The sequence below is a fragment of the Conger conger genome, chromosome 2, assembly GCF_963514075.1.
Source record: "Conger conger chromosome 2, fConCon1.1, whole genome shotgun sequence".
NCBI classification, from domain to species: Eukaryota; Metazoa; Chordata; class Actinopteri; order Anguilliformes; family Congridae; genus Conger; species Conger conger.
The window spans coordinates 80,257,686-80,281,177 of record NC_083761.1 but is presented as its reverse complement, the minus strand read 5'-3'; positions in this window follow the sequence as shown (position 1 = coordinate 80,281,177).

Here is a 23,492-nt window from a genome sequence, read left to right as displayed (position 1 = left end):
GGTTTGCTCGGTTTGTTCGAGAATAAACGAGTAAAATCAAGTGGAAAAATGACAGGAAATGTTTGTTGTTTGTTCGTTTTTTTTTTTTTGGGGGGGGGGGGGGTTTGTCTGTCCAGCATCCGCCATTTTGAAAAGGATTTAAGATAACAAGCTGAGGCAGGGACATCCCAGACTCCTGGGGGAGCAGCAGACAGCCGCAGGCGCGGAGGCGGCGGGAGGGGGGATGTATTTCAGCACATCCCGGCCAAAGAAAAGCCTCTAAAACTGTAAATCTGCAGCTGAGCAGAGGGGCCTGGCCGCCGTCCACGGCATCCCAGACAAAGAGGATTTTTGGAGACTCTGCCAAAAAGCCTCCCGCCAGACATCCTTACATCCAGGGCCAAAACAGCGGACGCTGATCAGCCCTCGATCGGGGGGAAAGACACCTCTCCCAAGGCCGTCACAGCGGCGAAATGAGCCGAGGACTGGCGTTTTGTCTGGGGGGTTTTTTTCCTAAATTCGACTGACGGCTGTCACCCCCTAAAACAACAGCGGGCTTAAGTGTGTGTTGCAGCCGGGAGATAATGCGAGAAGGCCTTCAGGCCCCATATCATTTCGTCCACTTAACACCGCCGGCACTTAACACCAAAGGGGACAGAGGACCGACAAAAGAGTAGACCTTTTAGTTAATGTCGGGGTGGGAGGAATACCGTACAATTTATTCCTTAAATGTGTCTTCACGGTAAATGTTAAGTGGAACAAGCGTTTTTATGGTTCCAGGAAGGCTCAAGTCTAGTGTATCGCAGTAAAAAAAATAAAAAATAAAAAAAGGGCTCTAAAATCAGAAGGCAAGTGCCAGGGGAGAGGAGAGCAATCAATCTACAACACAATCTTCTCAGGTGTAATAAAAACGTACATTTCCAAGTGACACTTGACATATAGGTAGCCGTTCTTTTAATTAGCAGTGGTACAAGTGGAATAAATTGAGGTGGGTTGTTTGGTCTGAGGCACACTCGCGTGAATATTGCTTATTCTTTTCTAACATTCTCTCATTTTGGTCTTTTCCTCACCTACTGTGCTCTACTGTCTTGCTCTTCTGTTGGTAATTCGTTTTCAATTTCTCTCCAATAACCTCGCTCACATTCTTTGTGATGTTTCAACTCTGAGAGAATGCAGGACAAATTGCATTTTTGATAACAATTGTGAACAACAGATTATTTATTAAAGACACGGCGTAATATTGTGTCTTATGCTGTGTTGTTCAGATAGCTGCCAGAGGAAAAACATGAATACATAATGATATTCCACTTAAATACACACTTTATAATATTTCAACTTACAGTTGGTATTCTTGTGAGTTGCATTTTCAGAGGTCAAAAAAACGACAATAAAGTGTATTTACATATATATACATACGGAGCATGTAAACACATTCAACATTAAATGAATAACACATTTACAACTGGTAAATGGTACAAATGGTACAAGCGCCTTTATCCAAAGTGCTGTACAATTGATGCTTCTCATTCACCCATTCATACACACACCAACGGCGATTGGCTGCCATGCAAGGCACCAACCAGCTCGTCAGGAGCAGGGGGTTAGGTGTCTTGCTCAAGAATACTTTGACACACCCAGGCTGGGATTCGAACCGGCAACCCTCAGACTGCCAGACAACTGCTCTTACCACCTGAGCCATTGTCGCCCAACAAGTTTTGGCGCAGAGATAAAGCTTTGGTTTGGGGTTTATGACTCGAAGGAGCAGCTGAAAAAAAGTTCAAACCGGAGGAATGGTAACGTATCAATTGTATGGCAAAACTCTCTGTTATTACAGTGGCATAACATTGTACTTCATATGTAATAACATGCTAATAACCCTTTAGTGAGGACCAATTTGCGTAAGGCAACGATAATTGTCTGTGTTTTTCAAGGAGTGAATGCCGTCGTCATCTTCATCATCATAACAATTGTCATCAACGTCGTCGTCATCCTCTTCCAACGCCCGCCGTTCTTTTGACCCGTCTCGTTAATTTACGACGAGGTTCGCCATCCTCACCCCCCTCCCCCGTAAGATACATTTGCATTTATTCGCTCGTTAATTGTGACTCGCACGCACACGACCCCCCCGCAGCGTGGAGAACGTGCACGTGATGCGACGGAGCACGTGCGGGTTCCTCGTTACCGAAAAAGCTGGGGTCAGGCACCAGACGTTCTGAAGTCCATTAGCACCTTTATTTAAGACGCCGTGGAGACAGCGGCTGTAAATAAACAACCTGGTCGCAAAACAAGGTTAATTACCTGCAATATAAACCAGAGAGGGAGGGAGAGAGGGGGCAGCAGAAGGAGAGAGAGAGAGAGAGAGAGAGGGGGGGGGAGGGAGAGAGAGGAAGGGGGAGGGAGGGAGAGGGGGGGGCGGAGGGAAAGAGAGAGAGAGGGAGGGAGACAGAGGGAGAGAGAGGGGGGAGGGAGAGAGAGAGGGAGAAAGGGAGAGAGGGAGAGAGGGGGCAGAGGGAAAGAGGGAGAGAGAGGAGAGAGTGGGAGAGGGGGGTGGAGGGAAAGAGAGGGAGAGGGAGGGAGACAGAGGGAGAGAGAGGGAGGGGGGTAGCAAAGGAAGAGAAAGAGGGTAGTGAATGGAGAGAGAGGGGGGGAGGGAGGGAAAGAGGGGACAGAAGGGTAGAGAATGATCCATGAGAAAGAGTGAGGGAAAGATCTATATGAGTGACAGTAAAAACACAAACAATGGAGGGAGAAGGGAGAAGGAGGGAAAGAGAGAGCAAGATAGAGAGACAGGGAGGGTGAGAAATAAGCAATGGAAGACAAATGGATCTCAATGACGGAGCACTGAGCACCCTGTTGAGCTAATGGGCCATCTGCGTTCCACTAGTGTGTGTGTGTGAGTGTGTGAGTGTGTGTGTGAGTGTGAGTGTGTGAGTGTGTGTGTGTGTGTGTGTGTGTGTGTGTGTGTTACATGTTATATTAACTTTTGGGGCGCTGGGAGGCGGGAGGCGTTGGGGCAAACAGTTCAAATGTGTTTTCCACGTACCCCTCAATAAAACCACAAAAAAATCGGACAAAGAGAAATTTGAAAGATCAACATTTCCATTGGCTCCACAGCAAAAAGTATTCCGAGATAATTTATAGAGTTCACCTGTCTCCAATTTGGCTAAAATATACTTGACAGTATCTGAAAAAAAAACCTACACTGTCAGAGTTAATTTAGCACAGAACATTCTACTGTGGATTCAGTGTCGTGTAGGCGGAGTAGGCGCCGCCGATGATGGCTAGATACCACACGCACAGTATGCTAAAATCACTTATCATTATGTGCATGGATTACTGCTCTGGACCTGAGCCTGATTTTCATGTACAGTCGGCAGCTGTTCTGGATCTATTTTCTTCTCTTTCTTGTTTACCGTGTGATTTAGTGCGTGATTAGTGTAAATACGGAGCATTTGCCAAAGCACGCTAAAGGATAGCGGTAGCCATGAGAAATAATCAATTGGTAATTATAGAGATATGTGGAAGAAATATGCTGTATAAAAAACTGAAAAAAATAAAAAAAGATGAAACATAAGTCAGAGTGAGAATGGAGAAAGAGAGGTGGACTAGGCCAGGGTTTTTGGGCTGAGCCTCGCTTGTTATCCTAACGCCACTTTCTCTCATTCTTTCATCTCCACGTTTGGTCTTTTTTTTTGATGGAATAACCTGTCTACGAGAGTGATAGAGAGAGAGAAAGAGAGAGAGAGAGAGAGAGAGATTTAACACACCTTTATTATGACACTACAACGAAACATCACAAGGCACAGAGAACCACCGACTCCCACAAAAACACAATGAAAGGGGGGATTAGACAAAGAGAGAAAGAGAGAGTGAAAGACAGACAAAGATAGAGAAGAGAGAGGGAGAGATTGAAAGAGGGGAGAGGGAGAGAGTGATTGAGAGGAAGTAAGAGAGGGAGAGAGAGTGAAAGACAGTGAGAAAGACAAGGATAGAGAGGAAGACGGAGAACAGCAGAGAGAGAGAGGAGCGGGAGAGAGGGAGAGAGAATGTAAAAGAGAAAGGGAAAGAGGGGGAGAGAGTGGTAGAGGGAGAGAGAGAGAGAGAGAGAGAGAGAGAGAGAGAGAGAGAGAGAGAGAGGGAGAGACAGAGAGAGGGAGAGAGAATGTAAAAGAGAAAGGGAAAGAGGGGGAGAGAGTGGTAGAGGGAGAGAGAGACAGAGAGAGAGAGAGAGAGAGAGAGGGAGAGAGAATGTAAAAGAGAAAGGGAAAGAGAGAGAGGGAGCGGTAGAGGGAGAGAGAGAGACAGAGACAGAGAGAGGGAGAGAGAATGTAAAAGAGAAAGGGAAAGAGAGAGAGCGGTAGAGGGAGAGAGAGAGCGACAGAGAGAGGGAGAGAGAATGTGAAAGAGAAAGGGAAAGAGGGGGAGAGAGTGACAGAGACAGAGAGAGGGAGAGAGAATGTAAAAGAGAAAGGGAAAGAGGGGGAGAGAGTGACAGAGACAGAGAGAGGGAGAGAGAGACCCTGCACACACTCTAATGAAGGGGAGCTGCATAGTGCGGTGGGCAGGTCTCCTGATATTGGCTGTCAGAGGGCATTAGGGACGGCCCCGGGTTGCTGCAATTAAACGGCTGTCCGGCAGGCTTATCGCAGAGCTGCCCGCACACAATTAATAACTCTCTCTCTCCTTTGTCTCCCTCCGTTCTCCCCCTTCTCCATTCCGGCGGGTCAGAGCGAGCGGTCCCCCCCCCCCCCCCCGGGGCAGGATCCCAGGAAAGGGGGATGAACGGGTCGTCGGGCTGGGGAAGAAGGTGAGGATAACAGCGGTGGAGGGTCGTGGAGGTGTTGGGCTGTCTCGTGGAACGTGCCGGAACAAGTGAATCCACACGTCCTGTACTTGAGAAATTTTTTACAAAGGTCACATACATACTCAGCCTGCTTCCTGCTCATTACCAGACATTCTCACAAGGGTGAGGAAGAAACCATGGGTACACTTCTTTTTTTGCGACTTCAGCATTGTCCGTACTCTTCCCTCTCGGAAGTTAAAAGGTTCCGTTCCTTCTTGCACGTCGTTATCGAACCTTCTTTCGCTGCCTCACGAAGCAGGACAGATTATGGCGAGCGTTTGGACCGGAAGGCCAGGGAGTCCTGTTCTTCACAAGGTCTACGAGACGTCAGTCCTCTCCCCGACTCCGGAGAACGTCGAGGTCGGCGTGACATTATTATCTCGACATTTCCGCGGGTTTTAATGCGCGATCGGCGCACTTGATTGGAGCGGAGCTTTAAGCTCTCCCTGCAATCACCAGACAGGAGGGTGACATTAGACAAAAGGGTCCCACACACACACAAAACACACTCACACACACACACATCCCAGCCCTTCTGTCCCCTCCGAAGCGGACCGTCCGTCTTGATCTCCCTACTCTTTGAAACCCTCCTGAAAGGCCCGCTTATCAGGCCCTCCGCTCCTGCAGCAGATCCGTCTGAAAAGGCCGCTCGTTAAGTGTCCCGGGCCCTGGGAGCATCGATCGCGGTGGTGCCAAAGCCATTCAGCCCGCAATCTCTTCCGGTGACTCTGCCTTTTCTTCCTCGGCCCTTTTTAAAAGACTCGGGAGAGAAACGAACACCCTAAAATGGCCGCCGTTCAGGAGGTAACGTCGTGGCCGTCCAGACGCAGAAGCTGGATGACGTCCTCCTTCACGTTTTCATGTGAAAAGCCGTATGTCAGGGGCTCGTGGTGGCGCACAGCTAAAGGACCGGACCGTTACTTGCAGGCATCAGTTGGTGACGGTTGCACACTGAGGACTGGGGTTTGGTTCCCTGTCTGGCCGGCTCTCGTGGAGCGGCATAAGAGGGAGGGAACTCGGTCACGGCCTCCGAGACGAGACGGCTTGAAGAAGGCGTGTCGTTCTCAGGATCGCTGGATCCATCTGGGCCACCAAGGGACGGGGTCGTAAGCGGTGTATCCCCCAGCTAACATGGGGACATGGGGTAATGGGATTAGATAGGGTGCAATCGCCTACCAAATTTGGAGAAAAAGGAAAAGAAAATTCATAAATTAAAAATTAAAAAAGCTTTGATCTTCTCAGTTTTGGCCTCTTTTGCAGAATTGCACAATTTTAGTCATTTACAAGTTTCATTTTAAAATCACAATTAGAATTTATTTAAAATTTATCTGCAAATTTGAATTGGATTATTTCATGGCCCAAGAGACGTTAGTCCAGTGCTACTCGACTCCACGTCCTGCACAGTGTCTGCAGTGCTACTCAACTCCACGTCCTGCAGTGCTACTCAACTCCACGTCCTACAGTGTCTGCAGTGCTACTCAACTCCACGTCCTGCAGTGCTACTCAACTCCACGTCCTACAGTGTCTGCAGTGCTACTCAACTCCACGTCCTGCAGTGTCTGCAGCACTACTCAACTCCACGTCCTGCAGTGTCTGCAGTGCTACTCAACTCCACGTCCTGCAGTGTCTGCAGTGCTACTCAACTCCACGTCCTGCAGTGTCTGCAATGCTACTCAACTCCAAGTCCTGCAGTGTCTGCAGTGCTACTCAACTCCACGTCCTGCAGTGTCTGCAGTGCTACTCAACTCCACGTCCTGCAGTGTCTGCAGTGCTGCTCAACTCCACGTCCTGAGGGCCACAGTGTCTGCAGCACTACTCAAGTATTTGCTGGTGGTGTAGCGCAGGTATCCTACAGTGAGCTACGATTTCACTACTAATTTTACCTGCTCGGTTCAGATAATAAGCTAATTCATAAAATCAGGCGGTGTAGCGCACAGTTGAAGCAAATGCCTGCAGACACTGCAGCCCGCAAGATGGGGAGTATCCCAGTCTAAACTATTTTCAAACATGTGACTTTCCATAATCTACACAGTAACCACCCCTGGGTCCAGCTTGGGTCCAGCCTTTTGAAATATGAATAGGCTATAAAGAGATAATACAAGGCCTCAAGTCACATTGCAAGTGGTTTGTGCAAGTGCAAGTGCTTGAGCCGGTTACTGGTTTTCCAAAACATTATTTAAAATGTTGTTGTTGTTGTTGTTGTTTTTTTTGCATTATAAATGTGTTGAATTTATTGTGTTCATTTCAATGTGTTTCAATACCGAATGCTCTCCAAAGGCACTCTGCTTATTCAATGTAATCAATTCAGTTCGATTCAGTAAGCGTAATGAATAGCCGCTCTTATGTCAATATCTTTCCCGTATGATGTGAGCTGTACAAATAACCAGCCCCATCAGCTTTTCTGGTTTTATAATGACACGATGACTCCACACATCCTTCCCATACCTGCCTCCTAAAAATACAACAACTTCATTTCCTGCGTAATTTCAGGAGAAAATGTAATTTTCCCGGTGACAGCGGGATCAATTTGTCTACGGCAGGCTCCACGTTACATTTTCACTGAGCCGGGCGTTTTGCTGCCGAGCTCACCGGCCATTTAATTGTCCCTGGTTGTCACAGTCTTGCAGACATTATGATGGTTATTTTGCATTCCTTCTGGTGAAAACCAAAAAAAAAGAAAACTGTTTACAGGGCCTTGATTTATTTCGCTTTGCCGCGAGTTGCTACGTGCCGGCTCATTGGTCTTTACTGGTGGCAATAGCAATGGCCACACAATCTAGGTAATGTGGAAAGTGTAGAGTGGGAAAAAAAAGTGGAGGATTCACATGCTGGTGGAAGAGTCTGCTCCAGAAACAGAACAAAGTCTAGGCCTGTGAATGAACCCCTGTCTAAAGCACGACAATACACCTCCAACAGCTCCAAAGCAACTTCCAGAACAAAGTTACTTAAACCTGCCCCGAAGGGCCTGTAGTTCTGCAGCACTCTTTCCCTCTAATCAGGACTGATTTCACCGTGCTTGAGACACCTGGGGCCTGTACCACAAAGCAGGATCACTGAGTTAGCTGGAAAAGTGCAGTAAGTAAAATGGAATGTATATTTCTACTTCAGTCCGGGTTCCAGATTTGGGAGGGTTTTCCGGGTTTTAGTCAGTGCAGTGATCCAGCTGACCGTGCAGTTATCAATGACCCTAAAAACTCCAATCGCTTATTTTTCTCAACTCTTTTCTTTTATCTACTCCTGTCTCCACCCATCGGGAGTGGTTCAGCAAAATGGCAATAGAAAGAAATGACGAGGGGGGGGAAATCGAGAAAACGCAAATTAGGCAAATGGAATGTCCTTGCTCCTTCAAACGTCAGTTACACACGTGGCAGATGGGGAGAGGTGGATCCACAGGTCAGTTACAGACGTGGCAGATGGGGAGAGGTGGATCCACAGGTCAGTTACAGACGTGGCAGATGGGGAGAGGTGGACCCGCAGGTCGGTCATTTATACGTCAGGCTTTAGGGAAAAAATATCCTTACACAAAGGACACACTGATGTTTTCTTGCCCAAAGGAAAGTTCCTAACTTCTACTTTGAGCTCCTAGGAGGAACATTTAATGGGTTGGAATGTCCCTAAAGATGGCGGACCTCGTCGTTTTTTGGGTCAGGAGCACAAAGAGATTAGACATAAGCGAATGAAATGCTCGGTGATACAGGCCCCAGGAGAGTGAAATCTCAGGCCAGTCAGTGGCACTAATCCAGCGGTTCCCAAACTGTGGGTTGGGACCCCATGTTGGGTCATTCGATTTCAGGATGGGGTCGCCTGGAAATCTTCAAAAAGCTCTGAAATAAGACAGTCTCAACGATTGTTATCATCTTACTTTGAGACTTGAAATCATATTTATTCGTTATTAGTTATTTCATTATATATATATATTTTTTTTTCCTAAATAAGACTAAAATATTACCAATGAGGTAAGAAAGTTAGACTCATCTCAAGATTTGAGAATGGGGTAAGAAAAGGCTCTCGTAAATTGTCACAGCAGATTCAGGCAGACTTTTTAATGATGATGATGATGATTATTATTATTATTATTATTATTATTATTATTATTATTATTATTATTATATAATCACTTACATAATAGGGCTGAATGCTCTGCAGTGGCCTTTAAAAACCCGCGTTTGAAATGAAAGGCCGGTTTTCCACCCGTGGTGAAATGAAACCACACTTTTTTTTACTCCCACCTCATCCAGTCAGCACACAACGATGCAACGATGAAGATATCGATTTAGCTTTTTTTTCTCTCTATATCTATCTCTGCCGCTTTCTCTCTGGCCTTCTCTCTATCCTTCTCTTACTTTTTATTTTTTTGTAATTTTTATTACTTATGAAGAAAGAATCAATACAACAATCAGTCTTGTGTAAGGCTCCCTCGGCGGGTGACAGAGAGCGCGTTATTCCGTGATTAACACCGGCCTCACAATGCGTAGGCACGGCCTGCGGCCTATCAGTGTCAATTATCTCCTAATTCCTTTTATTTTCTGCAAAATGTCTTCTGCTTCACAGCGGTGTTGCACCTGTATTATTAAATATGTGTATCCGTCGCATAATAAGCACACGGTAATTATTTTTTGTCATCTTTCGCACAAAGCCTAATGTAAACAACCTTGTTATTTATAGGCTATGTACAATTTTATAAGTTAACGTTTTTTTGTCACATGCCTGTGTGTGCCATTAAACAAGTGCAAAGCCACTGAAAAAACATGACCAAAATACAGCATACAGTCGAGTACAATTAAATTCCTAATGGGATGTCTTTGTCGAAGTTATATGAACACTGGTCGACCAGCAAGTGTTTCCACGTACAACTGCCAGAAGAACCTAATGGAAGTCTGTGGACTGGCTTCTTTCTTTAATTCCTTTAACTGTGCATCTGTTCACCTCGCTCTCTCTCTCTCTCTCTCTCTCTCTCTCTCTCTCTCTCTCTCTTGTTCTTCATCTGCCTTTCTCTTGCTGTTTCTTTCTTTCAATTCAATGTTTCAGTATTGGCAGAAGCACCGTAGTGTTGCCAACGCATAAGCCAAACATAACACATATGCCGAACATGGAGATTACATTGGACACCTCCCTCTCTCTCTCTCTCTCTCTCTCTATCTCTCTCTCTCCCCCTCTCCTTGTCCCTCTCTCTCTCTTCCTCTCTCTCCCTGTCTCTCTCTCTCTCCCTTTCCTTGTCCCTCTCTCTCTCTCCCTGTCTCTCTCTCTCTCTTTTTCTCTCTTTCAAATTCAGAATGTTTTATTGGCATGAAATACATCCATAAATATATCCAAAGCAGATGAAAATCTATTCAATCTAAATATAGTACAATAAATAGTAATGATGATGGTTATTATCTTGGTTATATATATATATATATATACATATATCCACTCAGTGAGCAATTTATTTGGTATTTCGTAGACTTATTTTTCAGACTTCTACTGCTGTAGCCTATCCACTTAGAGTTATGATGTGTTGTGTGTTCAGAGATGCTCTTCTGCATACCACTGATGTAATGTGTGGTTATTTGCGTTACTGCCACCTTCCTGTCAGTTTTGACCAGTCGGCCCTTCTCCTCTGACGTCTCTCATTAACAAGGAATTTCTGTCTGCAGAACTGCTGCTCACTGGATTATAATTTTTTTTTTTGTACCATACTTTGCAAACTCCAACTAGTTTAGAGTTTAGAGACTAGTGTGCGTGAAAATCCCAGGAGATCAGCAGTTTCTGAGATACTCAAACCGAAATGTCACTTAGATCACATTTTTTCCCCATTCTGATGGTTGATGTGAGCATTAACTGAAGTGCCTGACCCATATCAACATGATTGTATGCATTGCACTGCTGCCACATGATTGGCTGATTAGATGAATAAGTAGGTGTAATAAAGTAGGTGTACTAAAGTACAAATGTTCCTAATAAAATGCTTGGTGAGTGTGTGTATATATGTATATATAAAAGTAAACTTTTGTGTCTGTTAGGATGGTCTCTCCCTCTTTCTCTCTCTCTCTTTCTCTCTCTCAGTCTCTCTCTCTCATCATAGTGTTTTAAGTCTGCCATTTTTTCACCCATCCGTGTTTTTCTCAGCAGAACATCTGATTTAAAGGTTACATTAAAAAAATGTGTTGTTTGCCACTTTCTTCTTATCCAACCAGCAATTTTCCTTTGTCAAATTACTTTCAGAATAACTTTCAGGAAAAGCTCTTTTTTTGTCCGTGTTGCATTTTTCTGTATCTATATATATATATTTTTTAAATACACCTAAATTATGCATGGAATACTGCAAAAATATGCTGCGAGAGATTTCTCACCGTACTGAAACAAACATTCTCTCTCCTTCATGATCGCGATACTGAGAGATCAGTGTATCAAATGCGTTTTTGCATTTGGCTGTTGTGTTTCCAGGACGATCCAATGTACCTATGCAAATGAGCTGCGGACTTTGTAAAATGTATCCCCCGACTTCCCGTTATTCATTCATGCCTCGCCTGGCTAATTTAAATAAATACTTTAATTTGAATACCAACCGTATACACGCATTGATTCTCGTCCTCATAACGGTTTCGTTTCTGACGGGGAAAGGGTAGATATTGATTTGTATAGTTCAGCTGTGGCACGACGTTAAACATTTTTCATTTGCAGTTTAAATAAGCGCCGCGTTCCATGGCTTCGCAATCGAATCTAATTTCAATGCTAAGCTTCTCCTTATTCCTCTCTCTCTCTTTCACTCACTCTCTTTCTCTTTCTTCTCTCTTCCGCTCGTCTCTCATTCTTTCATTTTTGGGGTTCTCCAATGTGTTTCTGGGGTAAAGTACTCGATAGAAAACACGCAGCAGTGTACTTTAACCAACTGTATATTTCAGAAAGTTAAACCGGATATTTTTCACAACTGAAAAGCTTAAGTAGAGCAGAAAAGGTCTCGAGACTCTATAGCAAATCTCACAGTAATGATAATTTCCCAGTTAATGGGCTAGTTTGTTTTCAGCTTTTTGTACTGTTTTTTTTTTTTTTTTTTTTTTTTTTTCAAGCGGGCATTCTGTTGGGTCAGTCTTTCAAAGTAGAACGTGTAAATAGCTTCTATTCCACCATGCCCTTGGCTTAATGCAGTATAAATAAAGAGCTTTTACAAATCAAGTCCTTTCTTCCCACCAAAACCCCAGAGAAAAGAGAAAAATAAATGAAAAATAGAGAAACAAATGAATAAATATAGCCCCCCCCCCCCCCCCCCGATCCGTCAAGACACTTAGATGGAGATCACGTCCTTTCAAATACTGAAAGCCTCACCACAGGGAGGAGAGCATTTCAGTTGCGCTGCTGCAGCTAAATGTATAAGAGCATGCAGACATGGTCAAGAGGTTCAGCTGTTTTTCAGACCAAGTGTCAGAATGGGGAAGAAATGTGATCGAAGTGACTTTGACCATGGAATGCTTGTTGGTGCCAGACAGGGTGGTTTTGAGATCTCCTAGGATTTTCAGGCACAACAGTCTCACGAGTTTGCAGAGAATGGCACAAATAAACAAAAAACATCCAGTAAGCAGCAGTTCTGTGGGCAAAAACGCGCTGGTAACGAAAGGTCAGAGGAGAAGGGTCAGACTGGTTGAAGCTGAGAGGAAGGTGACAGTAACGCAAATACCCACACATTACAACAGTGGTATGCAGAAGAGCATCTCTGAACACACAACGCGTCAAATCTAAGTGGATAGGCTACAGCAGCGGAAGATAAGTAAATAAGTCTAATGAATTCCTGATGAAGTGCTCACTGCGTGTATATATTTCTGAAACCGTAATAATGTTATGCCAGCAGACCACAGATAGGGTTCAAAGCAGTCTCGTGAAAATGTGGGGATCGAGTTCTGCATGACAAACTGCTGATCTATTACTTATTACTTCATTCTCTCCATGGTCTGCTGATCTCTCCGCGGATGCGCAGCTGAACGAGAGAGATATCAGCGATGGCTCGTGTTCCGCCATTCACACCATCAGAAAATAAACACGTTCGCGAAATATGCGCTTCCCCCTTTCCGCCGTTCCGTTCCGCAGTCAACGGAGCAGTAACTAATATATCCCATGCGAGAAACCTCTTCCACTTCTTCATCCCACTACACAAATTGCCAGTCGGATTCCATTCCGCGTACGAGCAGAGTTTTTTAAAATGTGAAGACGCGCGGACGCTCTCTCTCTCTCCAGTGCCGCTTCCTGGGCTCTCCGCGGACTAATGAGTGTGCCTGTATTCAGCCTGAGCCCGCAGTGTTCCCCTCGTGCGCCTTCCCAACCCCCCGGACCACTCTGAATTCTGTTTTCGGGGGAAATTGAGATAACCAGAGGTCATTGAGAACGCGACGGAGGAGTGCTTTTTAAAAATTCATGCCGCGCTGGTGTCTGACGCAGCCCCCCCCCCCGCCCCCCCGTAACCAAAGGCAAGACAATGCGAAAGCGATAAGATTTATTGGACTTTGCGCTCATTGTTTCGGAACGTCTCACACACAGAGGTGCCCCCTACCTCGGTCTGCCTCTGTACGTCTTCAGCGGGTGACCTTATCTCCTGCTCTTTACTAGCATTTCACGGAGGTTTAGAGGTGTCTTTAATCCCAGAAATCCTTTCTGTTGAGTTTAAACTTTTTGTGCCGGTTGCTTTTACACCGTCTGTAGTTGCTTTCTCCAGGGTTGCCAAGGCGATTTATGGTTACTTAGCAGTCCCTCTTATCCAGACTGGCTTTGCATGGATCATATTTTTATGTGTAATCCATTCATACAGCAGGGTTTCTGACTGGAAACGAAGGCTAAGAACCTTGCTCAGGGGAACAGCCACAGCACTCCAGATTTGAACCTGTAATCCTTCAGTTACCATCACATTACGCTGGCACCTAAAGGAACACTTCTTCCAGAAAACAAAAAGCTGGAAAAAAAAAAGACCTGGCTGATTTCTTAAAACAAACTTGTGGTCACACTGTACAATAATGCTTATGAATTGTCATTGACTAGTGTAGTTATTAACATGAATTAATGATGGACAAATACATCAATTAAGCATCAAATTGCCTTTTTGTTAATACATTTGTTAACCACAAACTAACATATTTGTTACATGATATGTATAAATTAGCAAACCATTGGATCAACTTATAATTCCAATATGAATATGAATTCCAATATGAATTGGCAATGACTAATGTAGTTGTTAACATGAATTAATGATGTACAAATACATTAACAGGGCTGTACAGATTACCTTCTCATTCGTAGTTAGTTAACAACTACATCAGTTCATGCCAATTCATGGAACATTATTGTAAAGTGCTACCAAACTTCGAAGACACTTGAATATGTTTAGGAACTGTTCAGGAACGCTTGTTTTCATCAAGGTTACATGGATTTTAGGGGGGGAAAGCGAAACTTCAATTTAGCTTTTCAATCTTGCCACATTTCTGACAATTCAAGCAATTTGTCAGAAAAAGCCAAAGCTTGCAAGACTTTGGCTTTTATTTTGCCCCAATTTATTTTTATTTTTTTTTGTTTGGAGGAAGGACAAATAGACTTACAGAAAAACGGTTTGCAGTAAATCTACTCTGACCGAGCACACATACTACACTGATGGTGTTGTTTGTGACCCTCATGCCGACACGCAGGCCACCTGTCTCTCAAAATGGAGGGAGGTGTGACTTCTGAGGAAGTGCAATCTCTCTGTGAAAGTTTGCAGAGGAGAGGCACAGTACATGAACATACTTACAGTACTGTCAGGGATCAGAACAACAGGACCCAGTAGCAAAACCCAGGAATAGCGTACAGGGTCTTTATTGAAAACTTGGCAGGGTAACCAGGCAGAGGTCAATAGCCAGCAAACAGAATCAGCAGGGAATAGGCAGCTTGTTACTAAGCGTCCAGTGCTTCGTTTTTTCTTTCTTTATTTCTTTCTTTCTTTCTTTCTCTCGGCAATAGCCCGCACTGAGATAGACAAACAGTCCGTCCCCATTTTGTATCCATGTTATTCACCAGTGCGCCTGTGGCTTTCCAACAGACCCCCTCGCTTTCTCAAGGACACGGTGTGTGTGTGTGTGTGTGTGTGTGTGTGTGTGTGTGTGTGTGTGTGTGTGTGTGTGTGAGTGTGTGTGAGTGTGTGTGTGTGTGTGTGTGTGAGAGTGTGAGTGTGTGTGTGTGTGTGAGTGTGAATGTGAGTGTGTGTGTGTGAGTGTGTGTGAGTGTGTGTGTGTGTGTGTGAGTGAGGGTGTGTGTGTGTGTGTGTGTTTTCTAAGCATCAGCTAGTCTAATGCTCTAAAAACAAAAATTCAGTCTCTTGATCTTTCAGTGGATGTGAGATTTAAGTTCTTCTTGCGGTTCTTGCGACGGGATGACACCACAATTTGGCTCAGCCTCACAGTGGCCAGCACAAGGCGTGACAGTAGTCCTCTTCTGGAATTCTTGGGCAGTTATTTTGTAAATTCATGTTTATTTTTCTGACCACGACTCTCCTAACAACATGAAAAAAGAAAGCACATTTTTTAAATGCATTTGTTTCAGCAACTGGCAAATCAATATGACTTCTGCCATGAATCTCCATCAAAAGAAATAATAACAATAATTTCAGTCTGACGGGAATGTCTGAATTTAATTTAGTGGTTTGAATCTATCTGGTAGCGCATCTATGTTTCACATCAACTGCAGTCGGCCCCACGGTGCAATTAGAGTGGTCTTTTCAAGAGTACACAAACCACTGTCTACAGAAATCATTCAGGCCGAGAACATTCCGGACAAACATTATTATTCTTCTTTGAGTAGCAACCAAAGTAAACACACGCAAACTAATGTGCTGATAATTTATTTCCACTTTTTAATTAAAATGTTTCTAGGTTGAAAGATCGGTTTTGGTTAAGCCATTAATTGATCTTTATTTTCGTCGACGGTGGCTGTAATTAAGAGGCTCGTGATCCCAGGCTGCTTGTTTATAATAACGTGCCAGTTCAGTAAACGGTCTTGAGATGCTGAAATCGCGCTCGCAGATGTGAAATTTGACCTGAAACCCGTGGCATTTCCCCAACAACCTGCCTTAACGAATGTTGAAGGCTACCTGCTCACTGAACTCCAGCGTGGGCCGTAGTCAATTAAATGTGTTTTTCATTGCCGTTTTCCTCCCTTGTCTGTTTACAGTTCCTGCTGATTATTTTTTTTAATTTCGTCGCCAGCATTATTCAAGAGACTAGTGTTTCCCTGGTAACCTCCAGGTGCCCGAACCTATTTATTCTGGTGCCACTCAAGCTTGCAAATGGCCAGATGTTCTTGATCGGGACTTTTACAGTAAACCAAACCCGTACCGCGTTATCTCCTCTGCAGTCACCTCTGCGGCTTTTAATAGATGCTAATTAAACGTGTTGTCATGCGTGCGGAAAGTAGCCCGTGCTTAGGAATAGGTGACGGCAATCCTGCTCACTCCCTCCACAGCGGAAGAAAGCTTAGTGCGAGTGAAAGAGTGCAAAAAAACTGTTTATATTACATCAGCCTTTCAATCTCACAGTATAATGCGTACACCGCGGTCCGCCGAATTTAGTCCCAACCGTCTCTGTTGACAAATGTAACAGGACTGTAGCAGGCAAATAGCATTTAATGAGCATTCCGGATAACAGGCCTCTCCTTCTCCTGCACACACACACACACACACACACACACTCTCTAGCACATTCCTTCACTCCTCCTATGGCCTTGTTAGATTTTAATTGAAATTCCTTGAACCTGGGAGGTAAATGTTGAGCTGGTCCTTGCTATGAAAGCTATTTAATTAGCCCGTTCCCTCACAGCTCTCCGTGCTGCAGTATTCAACTCCAGGACATTGAGAATGCAATTACATGCAAAATACATATATTTTTAGGTACACTGTACAAGAAAGAGCAGACGGCGTATTCAAATTTCAAGCAGAGAGAGAGAAAGAGAGAGAGAGAGCGAGAGAACACAGAGTTGCACACATGGTGCGTATCATTCCTCTTTATCAAGACCTTACTGACGTAAATTGCCTGTGGGTTGGATTGCCAGTTGGGCTCTGCCATTGTACCACTGGGGAAGGTGCTTATCCTCCTGAACGCAAACGTGTCAAACTTCAATGTGGACAGGCTACAGCAGCAGAAGACTTAATAAGACAAAAAAAAAAGTCTAATAAATACATAATAAAGTTCTCACTGAGTGTAGTATTACCATACAATATTTCCTTACAACATACCTTGTTGTCCCTTACAATGTTACTTTAGAACATAGTGTTAACTTGCAATGTTCCTTACAAATAGTGTTCCATTACAACGTCATCTTACAATATAGTGTTACATCAGAATGTTACTTTACAACATAGTGTTACCTTACAAGGTTACCTTACAATTTAATGTTACTTCACAATGTTACATTATAACATAGTGTAACCTTACAATGTTACCTTACAACATAGTGTTACATCAAAATGTTAGTTTACAAGATAATGTCCCCCCACAATGTTACCTTACAACATAGTGTTACCTCAGAATGTTACCTTACAACATAGCGTTACATCAGAATGTTACTTTACAAGATAATGTCCCCTTACAATGTCACCTTACACTATTCCATGGCCAAAATGGGAAGATAACTGCAGCCCATTATAACTGTGTTCACCAATAAAGGGCGCGGGATGCTGAATGATGAGACGTCAGGTCTACGTCAGGCAGGACCGATTGCAGAAGGTGGAGGAGAACTGTGTGGGCGTGCTGCATTCAGGTACCATGGCAGCCGCCCAAAAAACGGCTGAACGTCACGGCAAAGATACTAACCTCTGGATTCAGTCTGTACTCGGCTGTTGCTTTCACCATCTGCAGCTCTGCCCCAGACAGTTAACATACAAGGCCCCCAATCATCGGTCAATACGCCAGCTCGTAAATACATTGATCACCGCTTCACGCCGCGGCTCCACGCCCTGCCCTTTGAGACGTGGAAACTCTGTGATGTTTCAGAATTGCCAGTTTATCCTGGCAAAGGAAGTTTGAAAGTACACACACCTTCATGCCCCGGAGCTCTGCAGACAGACACAAACACAAAAACTGTTTCAGAAAAGAAAAAAAACTGCAGGACAAATCATTAAACACGCTCTGAAGAAAAGTTTCTCAAAGAGAGAGTAATGGAAAAACACTTTCCTTCACTTGACAGGTGGAATCCTCCACTGAAAAGTGCTGGTAGCAACCGCAGTGTGAGAAATTAACAGTCAGACAGACAGACAGACAGATTTTTTCCTGCATACGGGAGGAAGGAGGGACTGTCTGGTTAAATCCTTCCAGTTGTGTTCTCACAAACAGGCACTGAAAATGTTTTTCCGCAAATAACTAGCTATTCCCCATTTCTTGTCTCCACGTAATTAGTCTCCATTAGGAAGGCAACGTGATGAGGAGCAGGGCACCATCACGTCCCTCTCTAATTAGTGAGTATCGTCCCCAAGGCCTCACCGAGAAGGGCGAAAACCACTTCTCCTAAAACCAAAAAAACAAGCCAAGCAAAATAAATAACCGCATTTCTTAAAGGCTCAGAGTTCATTTAGAACGACAAAATCCAAGAGCTGTTTTTGTTTTCGCTTTTGTTTTTGCCTTTTTGCCCGAAATGGAGAAAATGAAAATGTGCGAAACGCTGAGTTATACACTCCCCCATCGATAATGTGTCGGTTTGCTTCATTTCTGTTGGATTATTTTTTTTGCTCGTAATATAATTGGACTATTTAAAATGGCTGCCAATGACAGCACCCGGGGGAGGCCGGTGGGTGTCAATCAGCATCGGAATCCGAAACGATCGCTACGGGAACGGGCTCCCGGCCGTCCCATCCGACGCGAATGAGCCGTTATAGACACGGACAAGCACATCAGAAAGCCAATCTCGCGCCTGGAAATGGTGTGATTCTCCTGATTTTATAAACATGGTTTTTTCCCCCTCCGGCTCGCCCGCGTTTAACATGATATTTTACATCGAGGACGGCGCCTTTCAGTGGCACCCTGCCCACGCGTCTCCCGAACGGGATATTGCCGAATTCACCCGCCGCGGCTCCAAACCCCCTTCCCCTCCCCCTCCCTCTCCCCAACGCTGCATGTCTCTCCCAGTGTCCCTCCAGCTCCCCAAAAAAAGCATCTGGAAAGCAGCACTAACGACATTGTTAGAGCTATTGTGGTATGAACTATATAAGGTGGCCTGTAGTCTAGTGGATAAGGTATATGACTGGGACAGCCTGTAGCCTAGTGGCTAAGGTACATGACTGGGGCAGCCTGTAGCCTAGTGGCTAAGGTACATGACTGGGGCCGCCTGTAGCCTAGTGGCTAAGGTACATGACTGGGGCAGCCTGTAGTCTACTGGCTAAGGCACATGACTGGGGCCGCCTGTAGCCTAGTGGCTAAGGCACATGACTGGGACAGCCTGTAGCCTAGTGACTAAGGTACATGACTGGGGCAGCCTGTAGCCTAGTGACTAAGGTACATGACTGGGGCAGCCTGTAGACTAGTGGCTAAGGTACATGACTGGGACCTGTAACATAGTGGTTAAGGTACATGACTGGGACCTGCAAGATCGGTGGTTCAGTCCCCAGTGTGGCCTCAATAAGATCCGCACAGCCATTGGGGCCCTTAACCCTGCATTGCTCCAGGGGAGGATTGTCTCCTGCTTAGTCTAATCAAGTGCAAGTCGCTTTGGATAAAAGCATCAGCCAAATCACAGGTAACGAACTGCAGCGGCGCTGATTTGCGACCTAGTCGCTGCGGTTTTGGGGAACAGCCGGTAGTTTCTCTACCCATCCATCTTACTGTGGTGGTTAAGCGGTGACTTTCACCGTTGTTCAGGAAACGCACCCCTGTTCAGGTCCTCACGGAGTCACAGCTCTTACAGTCAGCTCTGCGGCTTGCTATTGTGTGCTGTGATGTTTCTTTTACAGATTAATTATCCGGAATGAAGCGTTTTTATCTGTGTCTTCACTGTATGCCCCGATAAGGCTAAAAAAATAATGTTTTCTTTTCACACTTAAAGAGCCCAATGTAGCCTTATCTAATCAAATATCATCTGCGAAACATTGATAACCAAGTCTTATTCCTTCCCCTTGAAGCAGAACAACCAAAGTACATAAAGGCATAAGAAAGTATGAAGTGTGATGACAAAACCTGGACAAACAGCCCAAACATTAGGCTCTTCAGTACAGAATGAGCAGAATCATGCATGATTCCAATAGTCCATTCAGCACATCCCTAGACTTGTCAATACATTATACGCAGAATACATGCCTGATTAAAATTGGGGGGCCTAGCCTTTACACATTTACATTTACAATTTACATTTTCGTCATTTGGCAGACTTTATCTCTCTGCCTCTATTTCTTTCTCTCTGTATGTCAGATTCTCTGTATCTCCCTGTTTCTCACTCTCTCCCCCTGTCCACTCTCTCTCCCTCTCTCCCCCTCTCCCTCTCCCTCTCCCTCTCTCTCTCTCTCTCTCCCCCTCTCCCTCTCTATCTCTCTCTCTCTCTCCCTCTCACCCTCTCCTTCTCTCTCTCCCTCTCTCTCTCCCCCTCTCCCTCTCTCTCCCACTCTCCCTCACCCTCTCTCTCCCTCCCCCCCTCCCTCTCTCTCTCTCTCTCTCTCTCCCTGTGGTCGGGCAGACAGATATCCTCACTGAAGCGGCCATCTTGTCTCCCTCACCCCTAGCCCTTCACTAATGTGGGGAGAGAGACCAGTGAAAGCTTCAGTACCTGCCGGAGGAGCGCCGTGCGTTCCCTCGGGGTAAATCACCGCGAAACCTCGTTAAATAAGCTCTAATGCGCGTGTGTGCAAGCCCATACGAGGACAACACCGGCTAAAACGTCGGCGTTGAAGGGATTGTATAAGGCGCTGTGAAAAGAGTTGTGTGGGAAGGGGTGACCCTTCCACGCCTCGAAAACTTTGAAGCTCGTAAATACTTCCTCTGTTCGCGTGCGAGCGAGGGTTCAGGACGGCACAAGGTTAGCGGAGTGAAATTGACGAGAGGGAGAGAACAAAGAGAGAATATCTGCTCCTGGACCTCTGGTTATCTTCGACGCGGTGCCTTCCCTCCCACCCAGGTCTTTTTTGCTGTAAATACACCAGACCCTCCCCCTGGCTCTCAGAGCATGATAAAATCATCACCTCAGAGGGATCCAGCAGCATCTCAGTCCCACAGCAAGCCTCTTATATACATTTTCTTTTCGGAGTGGGGGGGGGGGGGGGGGGGGGTTGCCGGTTCTGTGCTCAGAGACAAAGCGCATAAAACTGAGCACTGTCTGAGGTGGTGAGGAAGCAGAGGGCGGGGCCTTTACACTCCGCCCACTCCAAGCCCTAAGGACTCCTGAGCCTGGCTGCAATCGATAACTCCCAGAATCCCCCGCACTCAACTCCTGCACAAGAGCCTTTTATACCACCACCCCCCATCTCCCTCTCCCTCTCTCTTGGTCTCTCTCCTTCTCCCTCTCTCTCTCTCCCTCTCTCTCGTGATCTGTCTCTGTCTCTGTCTCTCTCTCCTTCTCCCTCTCTCCCGTGATCTCTCTCTGTCTCTGTCTCTCTCCCGTTCTCCCTCTCTCTCATGATCTGTCTCTGTCTCTGTCTCTCTCTCCTTCTCCCTCTCTCTCGTGATCTCTCTCTATCTCTGTCTCTGTCTCTCTCCCCTTCTCCCTCTCTCTTGGTCTCTCTCCTTCTCCCTCTCTCTCTCCCTCTCCCTCGTGATCTCTCTCTGTCTTTCTCTCTCACTCTCAAATTCAAATTCAAATAAGTTTTATTGGCATGGTAAGGGTGCACTTATATTGTCAAAGCATACACAGACATAACAAATATAACAAATACGCAATAACAAAACTAACAAACAAAACTACAAAAAATATACAGAATAAATAAATCTGATTCTACATCTACATCACAAACAATTAGTAATGTACTATAATATATATTTCTTTATTTTGCTTTTTGTCTCTCTCTCACTTTCTATGCTCTTTCTCTCCTTCCATCTCTCTCTACCTCATTTGTCTCTTTCTCTCAGTTCCTTTCTCCTTTGCTCTTTTTGCGTCCCTGCCGTTCTCTGTCTGTTTTCAAGAACTCGCAATCACGTAATCTCTGTTGGGCATCTAAACAAAGGGCCGGGACGAGGCCTACTTCAGGATACCGCTCGTATCCCGTTACACGCTCGGTCACTGCCCGGGAATAAGCCCTCCAGGACACAGTCCTCCCCTGACTCCTGTTGTCCAGAGGAAAAGCCAAACCTCCCCTCCCTGCCGCTAAAACAAACAATAGGTGGCCTTATATGCCTTCTAAACACTCCTCGGGTATTCCTGCGTACACTCCATCTCACCATAGCCTGCTGATGCATTGCACATCATTCACACACATCATTCACACAGTTGAAATTGTACTTCCCTCTAGGGTCTTTCAGCGAACTTATCCCTGGTTTTGGGTATGCACTTTGTTGTACGTCGCTCTGGATAAGAGCCAAATGCTAATAATGTAATGTAATGTACATCATTCACACACTCCATCTCACCATAGCCTGCTGATGCATTGTACATCATTCACACACTCCATCTCTCCATAGCCTGCTGATGCATTGTACATCATTCACACACTCCATCTCACCATAGCCTGCTGATGCATTGTACATCATTCACACACTCCATCTCACCATAGCCTGCTGATGCATTGTACATCATTCACACACTCCATCTCACCATAGCCTGCTGATGCATTGTACATCATTCACACACTCCATCTCACTATAGCCTGCTGATGCATTGTACATCATTCACACACTCCATCTCACCATAGCCTGCTGATGCATTGTATATCATTCACACACTCCATCTGACCATACTGTATATCATTGAGCACTTGGATTGCTATGGGAACCACCAGTGTGCCAGGTAGCATATACACATTATCTGAGAAAAGTTATAAATTAACCAATTACATTTTTAAAGTGGAAATATACTTTCATCATGTCCCCAATGATGAACAAATAATTACTGTTGAATATAATGATCTAAAACACATTCATATTGAAGCCAAGAAGCCCCACAGACATAACCTATCTAGGTAGATACACGTAACATTGATGTGGCTAGTTCCACAACCTGTGATCAAAAGGTTGCATGTTCAGATACTCCGACGTCCCACATTTTTTGTGAAGACACACAAAAAAAAAGAACCTTCCGGATATTGCATTAATATATCAAATGATATCTAAAGCTGTGCAAGTATGTATAAAATATAAATAAAGCACCATACTCGAGCTTTGAGAGCCTGCTACTAACTCAAAGAAATACAAAGAAAAGAGAAAGAGAAAATGAATTATGCAATTTTTTCAAGTGTACTATTTTTTATTTGTTTATTTCACTTCAAATAGCCTTGACTGCAAGTGTTTAAGCACCTGGAGCAGGTCTTATGGTCGGGTCTTCTCGGTAATTTGTTCTATTTTTTCTTTGTCCCGTCCTTTGAACATGAGGGTTTGTTTTTTTGGAGTTTGGTCCTGCAAAAAACACCTATAGATTAAAGCACATGAATCCACTCCTTATGAGCTGTTTCAAAGCTTTCTGCCTACCCGCTGTTTTTTAGGTTGTAGACAGTTGTGAAAATGTTCTTGTGATTTCAAGAGTTCACATGCTTAAAATCCTTTATTACAAAGTGTGA